Raw genomic sequence first — 16,883 nt, 5'->3', positions numbered from 1 at the left:
TTTGCAAGTATTTTCTCCCATTCTGTGGTTGTCTTTTCGTTTTGTTTGTGGTTTCCTTTTCTGTGCAAAAGCTTATAATAAACTCCACCTCTTGTTGGGGAAGTGGCATATACCTACAGGGAAGAGAGGAATTGGTAGTGGCCACCTTTGCAGACTGTCCACCAAAGTGCCCAATCATTTGTTCTTATCCTCCAAAGCTTAGTGTCTTGATAAAGCTATGTCAAATTCTATGATGTAAGTAGAGGTTGACATTATTTTGCAAAAAAGGAAACTAAAGATCAGAGAAGCAAAGCAAATAGTAAACTAAATCCAGTAAGCCCAACCTCAAAACATAACCAGAAAGGGACAGTAGGGCTGCTCACCTTGAAACCCAGTAAAGGAAACCGTCGCAAATACTCAGCCCACTACTACCACCCACCCCTGCCTGCCCTATCCTCTCCTTCCCCTCCTGCCCTCACTACCACCACTGAGCTTCTCTTCTAAGCTATTTCTCAATTTTGTGAGTCCTATCTGCCACTATCCTCCAGGGCACTATCAGAGGACAGGGTACAACTTTCTTTTACTTTTCCATGAAGTTACCCATCAGTCAACTGAAAATCCATCTAGGTTGCATGTCTAGAACTTTCCCTTCTCTCCCTGATCTCCCTTCCGATGAGATCAGGCACTATCAGGGTGGTATGGCCATAGAATCTGATCTCCCATCTGTCTTCTCCTCTTCTGCTTTCTCTTCAGGGCCCTGATTCAGTCTTTAGCATGAAGCATCTACAGGCAAATAAATGTTCCTCCTACTAATAGTGACTACTTACCATTGCATAACTTTGATTCACTAGCAAGGTTTCTGTCCCTTCATTCTCTTATATCAAAGATCCTCTACTCAGCAAGGTAAAGGAAGAAGGAATGGAGGGAATGGAGGAAAAAGAAAATTCCATCATACCACATACTATCCTCCCTCCAAACGTGACCTTTCCAAGAAAAGCCATGGAAAGAGAAAATATGGTTCTGTCTTTTGGAAGCGATGGGAAACTGCTCCGGACAGCGAATGTGTATTTCACAGCAGCCACAGAATAATCCTGGATCACAATTACATTCAATTACTTTGGCTCAGCCTCTACCACATGACCTGAAAAGACAGAAGTGTATATAGAACAGAGTCAAGGAGTGGAAGAGGTCTGGGAATTTATCTAGTCCAACCCTGATCAGATGTACCAGTTACTCCGATTTATCACATGTGAAGCTTTACACAGACATAAGATGATCAGTTTTTAATTTAGTGTGAAGGCAACTCTTCACCCAGTGTGAGGAGACCATTCACCGTCTGTCTTCAGACAGACCCAGTGATCCAGGATTAGGGTTACTACTGAAGTCCGAGTAATCACAGAAGCCCATTGACTGTCACGCAGTCACCCTGACTGACATAAACACCCCCAGTGCCATGGAGCACACTGTCTCCAGAGGCAGCAGATCTAGCTAAGCTCTGGCTGTTGGAAAGCTCTTCTTGGCTGTATGCCAACCTCTCACTCCCCGAAACCTCAATTCATTGTCCAATGAGGAGCGCTTAACAAAGTCCTAGCCCACAGTAAGCAGTCGATAAATTAACTACTTTTAGAGGGGGGGAAATGTGTTATAGTTTTTCTGCTGGAAGCCTCTATTTAAATAATTTGTAAAAATCTATGTTGTCAGAGCACCACTGCTTTTTTTAATTCTTTAAACTTGAAAGCTGTTATTAAGAATACCTTATATTGGAGCTGAAACACAACTTTCGGGGAAAGAGTATTAGTTATTCTATTCTCTGACATAATTTTCTGTAATGGCAAAAGCAGAACAGTTCCTAGTTTTCCATCGGTGTATCTCGGAAACTTTCAAGACATACAAAAGTGAACAGCAACAACAAAAGATGGAACTCCACGTTCCCATCACCCAGCTTCAACAACCAGCAGGCTTCTGCCATTCTAAAACATTTTCTTTCACATAGTATTTGAGATTTCCTTCAAAATATTATGGGTGGCGGTATAGATGAAACATGATTAACCACGAGTTGATCATTTTTGACTCTGTGGGTACATGTGCATTTATTATACCATTCTCTCTACTTTCTTATGTCGAACGTTTCCATAATAGAAAGTAAATGAGCATTTTTTCTTTTGCTCATCGTCCTCTTCAAATATTTTGCTTTGAAACCATGAACCCATGCTTCTTGCACCTTGTAACTGCAGGCGTCTAGTTTAAGCCTTTGTGGTCTGAATTTTTCCATACATCTTCCTATCACTATAATGACAACCTAATATGTACAAAAATAGTCTAAACATGTTCCTCTTGTAGCCTCAGATGCACTCACCAACGAATGTCTATGTTTGAAATACATGGTGTATACATAACATTGCAGGTAATTAGCAGCTCTGTTATCCAGAGGCCTAGCTTCTCAGGCCAAAAGACTTTTCTGTTAAAGGAGTTAAACAGTCTTCGTGAACCATAAAATTTAAAGTTCCCTTCATTCAACATCCATCCATTGAGTAACTCTTATATGCTAGATGCTCTAGCATGTAGGTAACGTAACATGGCTGTGGGCCACAAAGACAAGTTATTCTTTACTCTCTCAGACCAGTGTTCAGATGAATTTTATAGTCTTGATCAAAATAAAAGACCACAGGGATCCCCAGCATCTAGAATACTGCTCAACATGTAGTAGATGTTCAATGTCTGTTGAGTGAATGATGTATGAGTGCATTGCTGGATATCAGGTTATAATCCCAGCCACTTAACAATGACTTAATTATTGAGAGAAGACTATTGACCTCAGTGGAAAAAATAGGAAGGATTTACTCTCCCATATTCATCTTTCTAGGTCCTCAGTTTTTGATTGGCTTTGGTTTGGAGGTTAATTTGGAAGTTTATATGTAACTTTTGGTTGCAGTATTTGATTTAGGTGAATGGAATTGGAGAGTTATGTGCAGCCTGAAAACAGGACAAAGGAACAGTGAAAAACCCAGGTGCATCCTTCACAGCCAGTCACATTGGTTAAGTCCAATGTCTTACCAAAAACTGCTCTCACTTTCTCTTAGAAGCCAGCATTGATCTTTCAAGGGTCTAAGTTAATTCCTTTGTAGATCTGATTCAGGAGCAGAAGAGTAAAGGGGTCCTCACCTCAGCCACTTGGGAACTGAGAATCTTCAGACTCCAGATTGTCTCTTCAGTGTCCCAGAGGAGTTATTTTCTTCCCTGGGACCAAAATCTAGGCCCAGACTGACTCCTTGAAAAGAGCGTGACTCCCGTATGAATGAGAGAGAGAAAAGTTCCAGGGAGAGAGAGCCCTTTGCCTGAGATGGGAACAAGCTGTGCTCTTCTTGGTGTTGGGTGGCAGGATGTTTAGTACCAGACACAGATAGGAAGAGAAGTAGGAAAGGGAAGCCTGAGGCAATGGACCGGGACTGGGAGACTGGCCCACAAGGCAGGTGTGAGGCCAGCCTTCCTGCCAGCTTTCTGGGGCACCAGCTCCAGAAGCTGCAGTTCTCCTCTGTGAGCTTCCAGGAGCCAAGACCTGCCCTAGGAGCCCTGACAAGCCCCACCAGAAGGAAGATGGCTTTCACACCAGACAGAAGACCAGAGAGCCTGAAGCCCCTTTTCTGAGTACCCATGGGAAACAGGTCCAGAAGACTCAAACAGATGAACGACTCAGCCCAGAACCAGCCAAGTCTGCACCAGAGTAAGCTCATGGGTCACAGTGACCTGGGCATCGCCCAGGCCACTTGGGCCTGACTAGTGTTAAGACTTTGGCATCCATAGCCTTTTCGATTTAAGTAATACCTTTACTATATATTTTATTTGGACTCTTTGCCATTGTTTGACTGAATTGCACTTTAAACATCTGTGACCCGTGCTTCCGGAAGCAACTGGCATCTGGTCTGACTATGTGGTACCACCTACCCGTGCATTTCTATAAGGCCTGTCTTAGGTGTAAATATGATACTCAGTACATGTCTACATATATAAACTCTCAGAAATTATGAGAGAGAGAGAATTAGCAAGAACTGTGGAATGAATGAGAGCAGGGAAAAATAAGGGGTCTGCATTCCGTCACTGACTTGCTGTGTGACCCAGAAAAGCTGGTCTCCTGGTCCTACATTTCTGTGACCTTAAAACTGGTAAAACTATACCACATGTCTATAAGTTTCTTCTTTGTGCTAACAGTTTATGGGCCCACAATTATATGAAGCACCTATAGCTTTGGCAAAGGCAGGATTTCCCTCTTCATACCACCCCCGCCCCCGCCAGATACTCAGAAACGTATGTAAGGAGCTACTTCCTATTTTCCCAATGAATGGATAGGGCTGTGCCCAAATTTTTCTTTATGAAATATTTTCTGAAGAAATAAGGACTGATGGTTATTTAGAAAACCCCTCAAATTTTTAAATAACCAAAGTTATGAAATAAGCACCCCGTCATCAAGACAGCTCAAGGTTATATCTTTACCTGAATTGGTATATCTTCCAGGTTTTTTCTGATTCCAAGCAAATTCAGCAGAGTCTACAAAAGAAGGATGTACAAGTATGGAAATCATCCCCCGCCTCACACTTGAGGGCCACATCCCGGGGCTAATGACTCAGCGTGGCACTCAGGTTCACCCATGACCTACTCTCTATCTAACTCACCAGACACAGCTCCCACCGCATGATCCCTGCTCAGCCCACCTGGCCGATGCCTCTCTTCCCAGAACAGGACCTGGAATCCCCCCTCCTCTTTTGTTCTTGCTGTTTCTTCTGTCTGAAATGCCTTGTTCTCATACAGCACCATCTTACCCAGCCTGGTATGCTTGCTCCCCTATACTGCGGCAGGGGCGGGAGTTCTATGTTCTCCGTCGCAGCCCACGTTTTCCCTGCTGCAACGTTTATAAGGATTGCTAGCATTTACCGAGCACTTACTGTATGCCAAGCAGGCGCCCTGCTAAAGGTTTACATTTTACGCTCACATCAGCCCTGTAAAGTAAGCTCTTGTTTTTCTGCCTTTCGTGGATGACTCAAATAAGCCCTGAAATGGTTCAACATCTTGCCCTGAGTCACTTGGCCAGCAGGTGGCGAAGAGGAGATTTTAAGAGTCTGATGGCAGCGCCATCACAGCCTCTTCACCGCTGTGCTGGGTAATGGCAGGATGATCTGTCTTCCCCAAGAAAAGAGGAGCTCTCCGAGAACAAGTTCCTCCTCTGACTTTCACTGACATGTGAAGTACAGCATCTAAGAAAGTTGGTGTTGAATGAATGAGTTAAAATCCTGCCTGCACTGGGAAGATTCCCCACTGTTCCCTGTGAGAATATGCTCACTGTCTTCTAAGCCACGCAGACCCTTTCTGGTGCCTCTGTTACACTTGCCATGTTATTTTCAGTGTGAGCGAGCTGTGACTGTGACAGCAATTCTAATAGTTCACAAGCCCCTTAAGGGCATGGCTGTGTCTGCCAGAACCACATGGGCTCAGTGCTCTTGTCTGGGAATCCAGGCTGACTCGCAAGAGGTGAGAAGGGATCTGCTGGGCCCCAAGAAATAGGTCTACACTTCGTGCCCTCAAGGACCTCCACTCCGATAGGAAAACTAGGACACACATTCTTGGTCCCCTTCTAACCTCACAAGAGAAGCAAAGAAACACATTGCAAACTTACTCTCCACTTGCTGAGTAACCCATCACTTAGAGACTGTCAAGGACTTGACTATCTCATTCCTGCCTGAGGTAAGAAGCAGTGATGTGTCCCTTGGGTAACATTATTTGTAGACATTTTATAGATTACTGAGCTAAGTAACTCACCAAGTGGAGGGGACATTTGCTAACACATCAGAGTCTATCACTGTTGTTCTGGGCTCTGACTACTGACTGTCTCTGCATCACGTGGGCTGGGCAATGATGCCACAGGTTCTGACATCCCAGTCTCACAGGAGATGAAGACCAGATTCTGGAGTCAGCCTGTCTGCATTCAAATCTCAGCATCACCTCTTCCTAGCCGTGTGATAATTGGCTAAATGACTTGATCTCCCTAGTCTCAATTTTCTCTCTATAAAATGAACAGAATAATAGTGCCCACTTTATAAACTTGTGAGGAATAAATGAGGTAATATGTTCACAGTGCTTGGAATAGTATTTGGTACATAGTAAATGTTGAATAAATGTTAGCCATTATTATATCACCTCTGAGCTGGAATGGGCTTTAAAGTTCATCTAGGTCAACTGCCAATTCCAAAGAATCTTCTCTCTAATCTTGTTTCTATCTTCTTCTTGAATACCTCATCCTATAGTCAACTCACTACTTCATAACCTGCCTAATTTTGAAAAAGCACTGTCTTCCATTAAACTCTTTCTTTCAATGAGCTGAACCATCTGTTTTCCTGTTTCACCCATATAGTGATCTTAGGTTTGCCTTCTGAACGCGCATTGATACCCACTCCCCCGCCACTTCATGGCACCCTTCAGATATTTAAAGGCAGCAACAGTTATCATTCTTGGAGCTTTCCCAACCCTCACTTCAAGACTCAAGCCTCAGAAAATGGCTCTGTAAATAAACTTCTATTAAATTCAAGATGCTAAAAGTCTTTGGGGAACACCTCCACACCTATAGCTTCCTGATATCTTCGAGGTGTTGATATATGAAAACATCTCCAGGTCAAGGTCCCATGGGCTTCTCTTCCATTCCATTCTATCCACTCTATGCTTTATCCAAAGTAAATGTCTTTAAAGGACACTTACTTTGAGAAATTAGGTCTTCTTTATTCACAATCATCTGGGGCTTGAAGACCTGCAAAGACTTAAAGTGCTTCCAGATAACTCCCTGCCTACATTCTTGCTACCTACCCCTCATCTCTACCTATCAAAATCTGGCCTATTTCTCAGGCCCAGTTCAATGCTGCCTCCTCCAGGGAACCTTCCCACATCATCCCCCAAAGATGATATCTCCCTTTCTTGGTCTTTTTCTTACTCCTTTGTTATTTTGGTCATTATCTCTTTGTACCTTGAATGAAGACCAAACCCACGTCTGATTACCCTCTGTCTCATTCATCACTGTGGCTGCAGAAGAAGGAGTGTATTGGATGGGTGAAGATAAAACAGCTATATTATATCTGTCCCCAGGTTATCACTCCAGCTCTCCACCCAAATTCCCAACTCTCTGCCAATGCTCCCATCCCTCAACTAGGAATACTGGAAATCCTGATGGCTTACTGGGAATTGCCCTTCACAGTAGGCTCCCAAAGGCCAATGACTAGCTGATTCAAGGATCCAAAGACCTGTCCCTCCCCCCGGCCTGATTTGAGACAACTCCAAAGGGCTATCTCACTTCCAGAGGCCCCCATAGGGTAGACTGAGGCTCAGTTGCAACCATATCACATGTTCCTTTCTTGTCTATCCAATTCTGCCTTCCTCACCTCCCTACAGGTGTAACTCCCGAGAGCACTTCCCAATAAACTCTGCACGCAACTCTCTGTCTCTGAGCTTGTTCCCAGGAAACTCAATCCAAGGCACGCTTGGACTCTACATAGGGCATCACCACTGCCACACACCTGATGCATCTTGGCTTCCTTAGCAAGCCTCAACAAGTGAACATAGAACTAAGGGAATCTGATGTAAGACATGAACTTAAGCTCTGCAAAGGAGGGAGCCACAGGAAGAGAGATTTCCCCCATCCCAGGTGGCTCAGGGAGTGAGAGGACCTGGAAGTTCAGATCCCAACACGCCTCCCATGACACAGGATGGAGAATGAGGGGAAGATTTAAAGATGCCCACCATGTCGTCCTTAGCAAGGGCTATGGAAACTCAAAAGGATGACCAGAAAATAGGGAAAATGAGATGCAGAGAGAGGAAGAAGAGGAGAGAGGACCTGTGGAGGGGGGTAAAGAGAAGAGAAAGAGTATGGAACAGTGAAAGACTGGGAGAAACAAGGGAGCCACAGGAGGAAAGAAACAGAGTTGGAGGAAAAAGAAGGAAAGCAGATTGCTCTAAAGCATGCTTTTGCTTCCTATAGTAACTTCTCTTAAATTTGTACTTCCTTTGCAGCTGTAGAGTATTACTATGCTTTTGTGTGGCTTAATTGTGTTTATAGATTCCATTTGGATTGTGTTTTCATTTTTATTTGGCTTGATTTGGGGTTTGTTCATTTGTTTGCCTATTTGCTCAAATTTGAAAGAAGATCCATGAAGGCTCAACGTTTTGCAGCAAACAGGTGACATAGATGCCCTCTTTCCATGCCTGCCTGGGTTCCCCTCATTCAGGTCACACCCCGGAGGGAGGTGATTGTCCTATAGACAGACAGGCATCAGGAGTGACTCATTCAGACTAAGAAGGAATCTTTCAATTCTTCCACTGCCCATTTGTCTGACTGCGAAGGGGAGATAACTTTGGACCACCTTAACGGTCATTCGTTAAACAGCACTACAACCAAAAGAAGCGCAATCCAAAACGGCAGTGGAAAATAATTTATATTTTTATTGACATTTCTCACAGAGGTGCCAGATGGGGAATTACATTGTATAACACTAAGCAACATGTCCTAAACTTTCTTTTCACCCATCCATTTCCCATTTCCCATAGCATATCCCTCTAAAATCTTTTTCTTTTTCTTTCTCCAAAGCAACATAGAAGCCTGTCCCTTACTGGCTGGCTTGAGTGCCTCCTTCAACAAAACCTGGTAACTTACCCCCCTCCTCCTGCCTAGATCCGTTGAGTTCCTTCCCACCTGGCCCTATGCCCAATTTTTTTTCCAATTCTCCCCATCTATTACTTCTATTGGCACAAGAAAGGCATGTGTGGGGAGGGAGGGACAGGGCAGTGGTGTCTCAGGAAACAAAGCCCCGGAGTCCACTGCCCCCAAGGCTCTGCTTCTACATCTGGTTGATTTTATATTTTGTGCCAGGAAGAAACTAACACAGACACTTCCTCTGTTTCCCTCCCACTCAGGGAATTGCTGTCCAGTGGATGTTATGACTTAGAGATGAAGGGTTGTTATGGCCTGGAGAGAGGAACTGTGGGAGGGGAGTGTCAAATCTGCTTTCCAGCATCATCATGGCTAGTCCTGCTGTACTGTTTCACAGGTCAAAGGGAAAAGTTTGTCACTTCAAGCCCCTCCACATCTCACTTAGTGGTAAATTTCCCAGACACTAGCAAATAGTCCATCACCATCCCCAATTCCCAGTGCTTTTGCAGTTGTGTCTTTTGTGGTTTTTTGTACACTTTGGTGGGAAATATGGAGATGGCATATCAAGGATGGTTAGACTGGTGCTGTCTTAGCCATGTTCTAAAACGGACAGTTGGTGGGCAGCATGAAGGGTGGATTGACATGAAGAGAAACAGCAGAGTGGCTGTTTGAAGGCCATGGTCATAGTGCACCCCAGGAGGAGTTGGCCCGAAGCGCAGTGGTTAAGAGCATGCATTTTGTAGTCAAAGAGACAAGGCTGAAATCGAGGCTGTGCCACTTACTACGAGTGTAACTTTGGAAACATTTATATCCTCTAAAGCCTGTTTCCTCGCTCGGCTGATTTAGGGTGGGAGGTGGGGACGGGATAATGGTTCCTACCTCACAGAGTGCTTGGGAGCGTGAATGAGATAAATACATGGAAATTTTACATTCACTTTTAAAACATTGAGCTGAACTAGTGGTAGGCAGAAAAAGGGAGAGTTGCCTTCAGGGTAAATGCCAATATCAGTGCAATAATCCAGAGCTAAACTTTGAGCAAAAGTAAAGCAGAATGAACCCAGGTTCCCAGATGAAGCTTGGGACAAGGGAAGAGGCTAAAGCAATCGCAGATCTGTGACTTCCCCAGCCTGCTGCAAATAGTAGTTTAAAAACTAAACTCTCTTTTTTAGTTTTTTTTTTTTTAAACTAAAAATAGAACTACCATATGACCCAGCAATCCCAGTACTGGACATATACCCTGAGAAAACCATAATTCAAAAACATACATGTACCTCATTGTTCATTGCAGCACTGTTTACAATAACTAGGACATGGAAGCAACCTAAGTGTCCATCGACAGATGAATGGATAAAGAAGATGTGGCACATATACGCAATGGAATATTACTCAGCCATAAAAAGGAACGAAATTGAGTTATTTGTAGTGAGGTGGATGGACCTAGAGTCTGTCATACAGAGTGAAGTAAGTCAGAAAGAGAAAAACAAATACCTTATGCTAACGCACATATATGGAATCTAAAAAAAACTGTACTGATGAACCTAGTGGCAGGGCAAGAATAAAGATGCAGACATAGAGAACGGGCTTGAGGATACAGGGGGAGAAGGGGAAGCTGGGACGAAGTGAGAGTGTAACATTGACATATACACACTACCAAATGTAAAATAGATAGCTAGTGGGAAGCTGCTGCATAGCACAGGGAGATCAGCTCGGTACTTTGTGACGACCTAGAGGGGTGGGATAAGGAGGGTGGGAGGGAGGCTCAAGAGGGAGCGGATATGGGGATATACGTATGCATATAGCTGATTCACTTTGTTGTACGGCAGAAACTAACACAACATTGTAGAGCAATTATACTCCAATAAAGACAAAACAAAAAACAAAACAAAACACTAAACTCTCTGGAAGGAAGAATCCTGAATTCGGGCCCCAGGTTTTCCACAAATGGAGATCAACTAAATAGAGGATTACAAGAATGCTACCCTCAGGGAACGGGTTCCAGTCAGCCCTCAAGGCCATCAGGGACAGGCCCAGAAGGCTCATTTTCCATGAAGGAATCCTGTGCAGGGCAGATGAGACAGCTCCTCGGGCATTGATCCCGGACAGCCTGACTTCAGGTGCTTTTTAGATGACATCCACACTTGCCAACATTTTGACAACCTGGCCTATCCTGTTTAGCTAACACACTGGCTGTGCTTAGAGTCAGCCTTTGTTTTCTGTTGCTATGGTTTTTTCTTCTGTTTTAGAAATTTTACCAGTGATTCATATAGTTTCATTCCAGAAAAACTGGATTCAAGCATTAGGGTGTAAGTGGACATCTGGTGTCTGGTAGGACTCAGCCTTGCTTTATAGGTCTGCTCATAATTAGAAAGAGACATACCTACATTGCAAGTATGTGGATGGGTTTCAATTAGTACATAGCTGGTCCATATATATTAATTCATACATAACTGATTTCACACCGACAGCCAACCTTAATCTCAATCTAGTGTTATCTGTAAACACATTAGGTGTTTACATTATGAAGGTTTGGTGCTATAGTCCATAAAGGTCCATCTCTACATGGCATTGTGTTCAAGATGCATATTACGAGAGCCAAACAAGAAATTATAGAAGAATTTTATTCACTTGCTTTTCCAAAAGGAGACAAAGTGGTCAAGTTCACAAACTTTAGCAACACTTCTCATATTCCCATTTCGTCCCTTCCACTTAATCTTTTGTGTCCTCTAGCACCTCTCGTTTGCTACCCCCATCTTTCCACCACATTGCCCATCTCCAGCCTCTATAGCCTCAGTTTTCTTATGTCCATCCCTCTACTTTTCTCCCTAGGTCTTTTCTTTCTGCCATAAAATCCTTCTTGATCCATCCTCACAAAAGTATAGAGACTGGACTGGCAATGCCAAGTTTAGCGTGCAAGGGATGGGGAAATCTGGGGGAGTAGGGAAAGGTTGACCTGGTAGTTATGGTGTTGGCTTTGGTGGACTGGGGGGGAGAGGGAAGTGTATGGATAATCCCTGGTTAATATCAATTTTCACAACAGAAAATTATGCCTATAAATGATAGATATACATACAATCATAAATTTATTTATTGCCTCAAAAACTATTATTATAATAATGAAAATAAAAATTAATTTATGCCCCCAAGTTCTTGAAAAAAAGTTTAAAATAGCATCAAAGATGCACAAAATATTACAATATTTTCTATATTTTAAAACAGCCAAAAATATATAACAGAATAATATATGCATTTCCCTTCAACCCAGTAATCAGAAGTTTAGAAATCTAGGCCTAAAATATAATGGCAAACATAGAAAATGGTATACACAAAAAGTTATTCATTGCAACATTATTTTTAGTAGCCAAATATTGAAAAGAAACTAAATGCTTACTAGTAAGGTGCTAGGTGAATAAATATGGAACATCCACCCAATGGAGAACTATGGAGCTAAACAAAGGAATTAGGATTGTCTCTATAGACGGTTATAATCTCCAGGGTATACTCTTTGGTCTAAGAATTAGAGATAAATATTTGCGTATATTAAAAATAAATGGAATAATAAACAAATAACCAAAGAAAGTTCTTGCCTATCAGGGAAAAAGGGAACAGGGTGAATCAGCCACAAAAAGAAAGACAACCAGGTGTTATGTGCCTCTTGATATAATGCTAGAGGAATTGTACCACACTAATCATGTCAAAAAATTAAATCTGAATCTGATCAGCCCTCGAGATAGTGTAGATGAAATGTAAGGTATGGGGGAAGATCTCAAACATTACTAAAAGATGCTATCAGCAAAGTCCAAAATGTGGGAAATCTTACAAGATACTTGATTTTTTTTTCCCAAATAAATAAATGGCAAAGGAAAAGTGAGGAAGGGGTAACTATTATAAATTAAAAGAGAATTGAGATGTACAGCCAAATGTGATATGTGGACCTTCTTTGGATACTGATTGAATTAAATAGACTATTAAACATATTTGCGATAACATGAGAAATTTGATTATAGATTGAATCCAAAATTTTTAGAGATGCATACTGAAGTATTTAAGCTTGAAATGACAAGGTACTTGGGTCTTGCTTCAAAATTCTCCAGGCATGAGCCAATAATGCAAATGTGGCAAAATCTTGATAACTTTAGTCTGGGGGATGGACATGTGGAAGCTTATTATACTATTCTCTCTACTCCTAAGTGTGTTTGGAAATTTCATACTAAAACATTTTTAAATCAGTAAAAACAAAACAGGGTAAAAAAGAGTAAACTGTAAGAAGGATCCAGGCTAAAAAAAAAAACAAGAAGGATCCAGGACTGGAGTTGGTGCACAAATGAATTCCATGTACTCCTACACACGTGTTACAGGTGTGGCCACAAATCTGGCTCAATGTTTGTAGCCAACAATGTAAAAAGGAAATAGGAAGAGTGGGAAGGTTCTCAGTGTCTAGACAGCAAAAACAAACCAGATATTCCGGTAGAAATACTGGAATACTGGAGCTATGGGAGATAAGAAATGTCAATCCTGCTCAAACAGCATGACTGCCACCGAAGAGGGAATGGAGGGATGCTTAGAAAGAACCTGACGATGTACACAACAGTCTTCACAACTGGCAGGGCCACAGTCAAGTCCTTCTCTTTTATCTCCAATCTTTGCTCCATAGCCACAAAACCTCTCCTTTTGATATACCCCAAGAGATATCTGTTGGGCCTTTATATCATCTGGCTGCAGGACCAAAATTCTCCAGGCTAGATCTCCTCCCAGGGCTGAGGTTTGTAGTTCAGCGGTGGGGTCAGTAGGGGGTTTGTTATGCCTTCCTCTCTCCTTGTGTTCCAGAGTTACTCGCTCCCTCCTTAGGGAAGTGTTACAGACATTTCAATAACTACATGGGTCAGCTAAGAAATTATTACTTCCCTTATTCCAAAAAAATATTAAAGCAGTTTTTAAAAATAAATAACGCAACAATTAAGCAGTAAAAAATTACATTAAGTAGGTGAGAAAATGTGGTCAAAGAAAAATGTCAAAAAAGTGTCGGGGTGGTGGTGGTGGTATGAATTGGGAGATTGGGATTGACATATATACACTAATATGTATAAAATGCATAAATAATAACCTGCTGTATAAAAACTAAATAAAATAGAATTCAAAAATTCCAAAAAAAAAAAAGGAAAATGACGTTACAAAGTTACAAAGCAGACTACTGCTAGATTCTAACAGTAAGAAACGGGATGTTAAAATACTTTGATCAATAAAGGCACAGTAAAACTTCTCTTGTCAATGTTGAGATTAAGGATATAGCTATAACCCCCTATTTTTCCAGATAGTCACAACGTAGTTCCTTTTAAGTTGAGAAAAAGTGTTATGGAATTAAGAAAGCACAAAAATAAAGTTGTGGAGGACAAAGTCAAAAAAAAAATTAAGAATAGAAAAATAAGATGAAACAAATCTATAAGGTTATTAATTTTGTGTTTTAAAGGAGATTGTATGCAGAATCACAGCCATTAGTTGGTACACCTTCCTGAGCCAAGCCATCACCTGCGCAGATGATGTCACATATCTGGTTAGTACTCTGTCTTCTAGTGATGCATAATCTAGGGTGACTTTGTGTTTCCACTTAACTTTTAAGCCACTTAGATGCAAAAGAGAAGATTTCTTTAAAACCTTTCAGTGTTTTTTCTGCCAGCAAACCATGGAGACTTTTTTTTAAACTTTTTTTTTCTTTGCCTACCTAGAGTGTAGCAGATATAAATTCAAAAGACACAGATGCCTTCTGAAATATTCATTAATCTTTAGTAAGCTCAGCTTCTTATAAGCATAGATTGCATTTCTTAAGAACATCTTGAATGTCGTCATTCAAAATCTCTACATCTCCCTTTTCTGGGCTTAAGTCAATTCTTCCCAACCAAGCTTCCAGCCCATCACCCCTACTAAGCTCATCCTTGCCAAAGTCACCAATGACTTCCCTCTCGGAAAAACCAGGTGTCAATTCTCAATTCTCGTTTTACTTGACCTCTCAATAGCATTTTGGGGGGTGGGGGAGGGCAACGTATTACTTTCCTTTTTAAACTACTTTTAAAAATTGGCTTCTGGGATACTAAACTGTCTTGCTTTCCCTTCTTCCTCACTGCCCATTCCTGCTCAGTTTCCTTTGCTGGCCTCACCTCTCTTCCAGCTGTCTAAATGTTGAGTGCCCCAGAGTTTAGTCCTCAGCGCTCTTTTCTTCTACTCTCACTCCTTATGTAATCTCATTCAGTCCCATTTATTCCAATGATGACTCCCACATGTATACCTCTGGCCCTAATCTCAATCCAAGACTCACGTACCACCTGTCTACTGGACATGTCCCCTTGGATGTGTAGTAAGCATCTCAAAGTTAATGCACCCCAGTAGAACTTTAGTTGTGTCTCTCCCCATGACCACTCTGATCTCCACCCCTCCACTACCAGCTGAGCCCAAACTGGGAGTCATCCTGAACTCCTGTTGCCCTCATTCCCTACATCCAGTTCATCAGCATGTCCTGTGGGGTCTGTGTTCAAAATACACCCTAAATATGACCACTTCTCACAATATCCACCATTTCACCCAGTCCAAAGCTATCCCATTTCTGGCCAGGATTTTTGTAATAGTTTTCTTTTTTACCACCCTGCTTCCACTTTTATCCCCTTAGAATCAATTTTCTGCCCAGCAGCCAAAGTGATGATTTCAAAACGTAAATTAAGTCATATCACTCCCTGCTTAAACTCTCCAGTGGATTTCCATCACTCTCAGAGTAAAATCCAATTTTCTTACCACTACACCTACAATGTCCTACCTATCTCTCCACCTCATCTCCTGCTAATCTCAACCTCCCTCCTCTGCTTTCATCAAACTGACCTTCTCACTATTCTGCAAGCATAACTAGTTCTTTCCCTCCTCAACGTGTTTGCCTTTACAGTTCCCTTTACTTACGCTCTTCCCCTGGACCCTCACACGGCTTGCTCTGTTACATCCCTCACATTTCTGCATGTCACCTTCTCTGAGTGGCTTTCCAAGAATCAGCCCGTTACCCTCTATTTCTTTACCATTAATGTGTTTTCTTTTTAATACGTATCACTAACTGGTGATAAAATAACTATTTCATAGTTATGTGCCTGTTTACTGTTTTTGTTTAGTTTTGTATTCTAGAGCCTAGATCAATGTCTGGCACTCAGTGAACATCAGGTAAATAAAAGAATAAAATACCTGTTGAAATGAATTTCCCCAGCCTGCTTTCAGAGTAAGACTTGCTATCTGAGTTAATAACACTGTAAAAGATATCTTTTTAAAAAACATTCTTTTAGACGCCTGAGCACCTCCCAACTATATCTGGCCAATCTATTTATGCCAAATCCTTTTCAGTCGTGGTGACTCAAACCTCAATAGAGTCAGCACTGAGCTTGGTGCTGGTGGTAATAAAAGCCTCTCCGTCAGTGGATCTCTTTGCAGCTTAAAGGTGTGGTCTCCTCAGCCCCCAGGTGTAATTTGAGCAAGCTGGCCGGGTGAAACTCTTTATGGTTTTTGGAGCTCTTTGTTTGCTTGTAAGGAGTAAGAGAGGATATATGCAATGTTGTTGTTATAGTTGTTGAAAGACACCAGAGGGCAGCAATTCCAGCTCTTATTTTTAAAGGCAAAACAAGTATCCTGATAACTACAATTTGATGTCAGCTAGTTGGATAAATTTCAGTATGTCCATCCAATGAGTAATAGGCAGCAATGAAAATGAATGAACTGTAGCTACAAGCAGCAACACTGATAAATCTTACAAACCTAATGTGAAAGAAGCAAGACATGAAAGAATATACATGGTATGATTCCATGTGCACAACATTCAAAAATATGCAAAACTAAAGCTACATTGTTTAGAAGGCATACATAGGTGGTCAAACTATAAAGAAAATCAAGGAAATGATAGTCACAAAAGTGAGACTTGTGAAGACTGAGGTGCTCATGGTCAGGATGGTACATACTGGAGGCTATGCATCCTAGAATCAATCTATTTTTCACCTTTGCAGAAGTTACATAGGTGCCCAATTTATAATTACTTGCTAAACTTTACATTAATGGTTTGTGCCCTTCTTTGTGCCTATGTGTACATTGCACATTAGGGTTTTTTTCAGCAAAAGGAAAAGGAAAGAAAGAGGTTAAGATTAAATGTTAAAGATTAAAGGTTAAAATTAAATGCTCACATTAAAAAAAAAAAAATTCAACTGAGTAAACT

The 16,883-nt window shown here is 41.7% G+C and overlaps 1 long non-coding RNA gene across 1 annotated transcript in view; it reads left to right on the top strand.

Moving 5' to 3' along the window:
* Positions 1-16,883, top strand: part of LOC307186464 — a 99,784-nt gene that overhangs the window by 20,695 nt on the left and 62,206 nt on the right. The window contains exon 3 of the long non-coding RNA XR_013828333.1: positions 14,124-14,207. This is a non-coding gene — a long non-coding RNA (uncharacterized lncRNA). The remainder of the gene's footprint in view (positions 1-14,123; positions 14,208-16,883) is intronic.

This window comes from Stenella coeruleoalba (genome assembly GCF_951394435.1).
Source record: "Stenella coeruleoalba genome assembly, chromosome: 5".
Taxonomy (NCBI): domain Eukaryota; kingdom Metazoa; phylum Chordata; class Mammalia; order Artiodactyla; family Delphinidae; genus Stenella; species Stenella coeruleoalba.
This window is presented reverse-complemented; position numbering and strand designations above follow the sequence as displayed.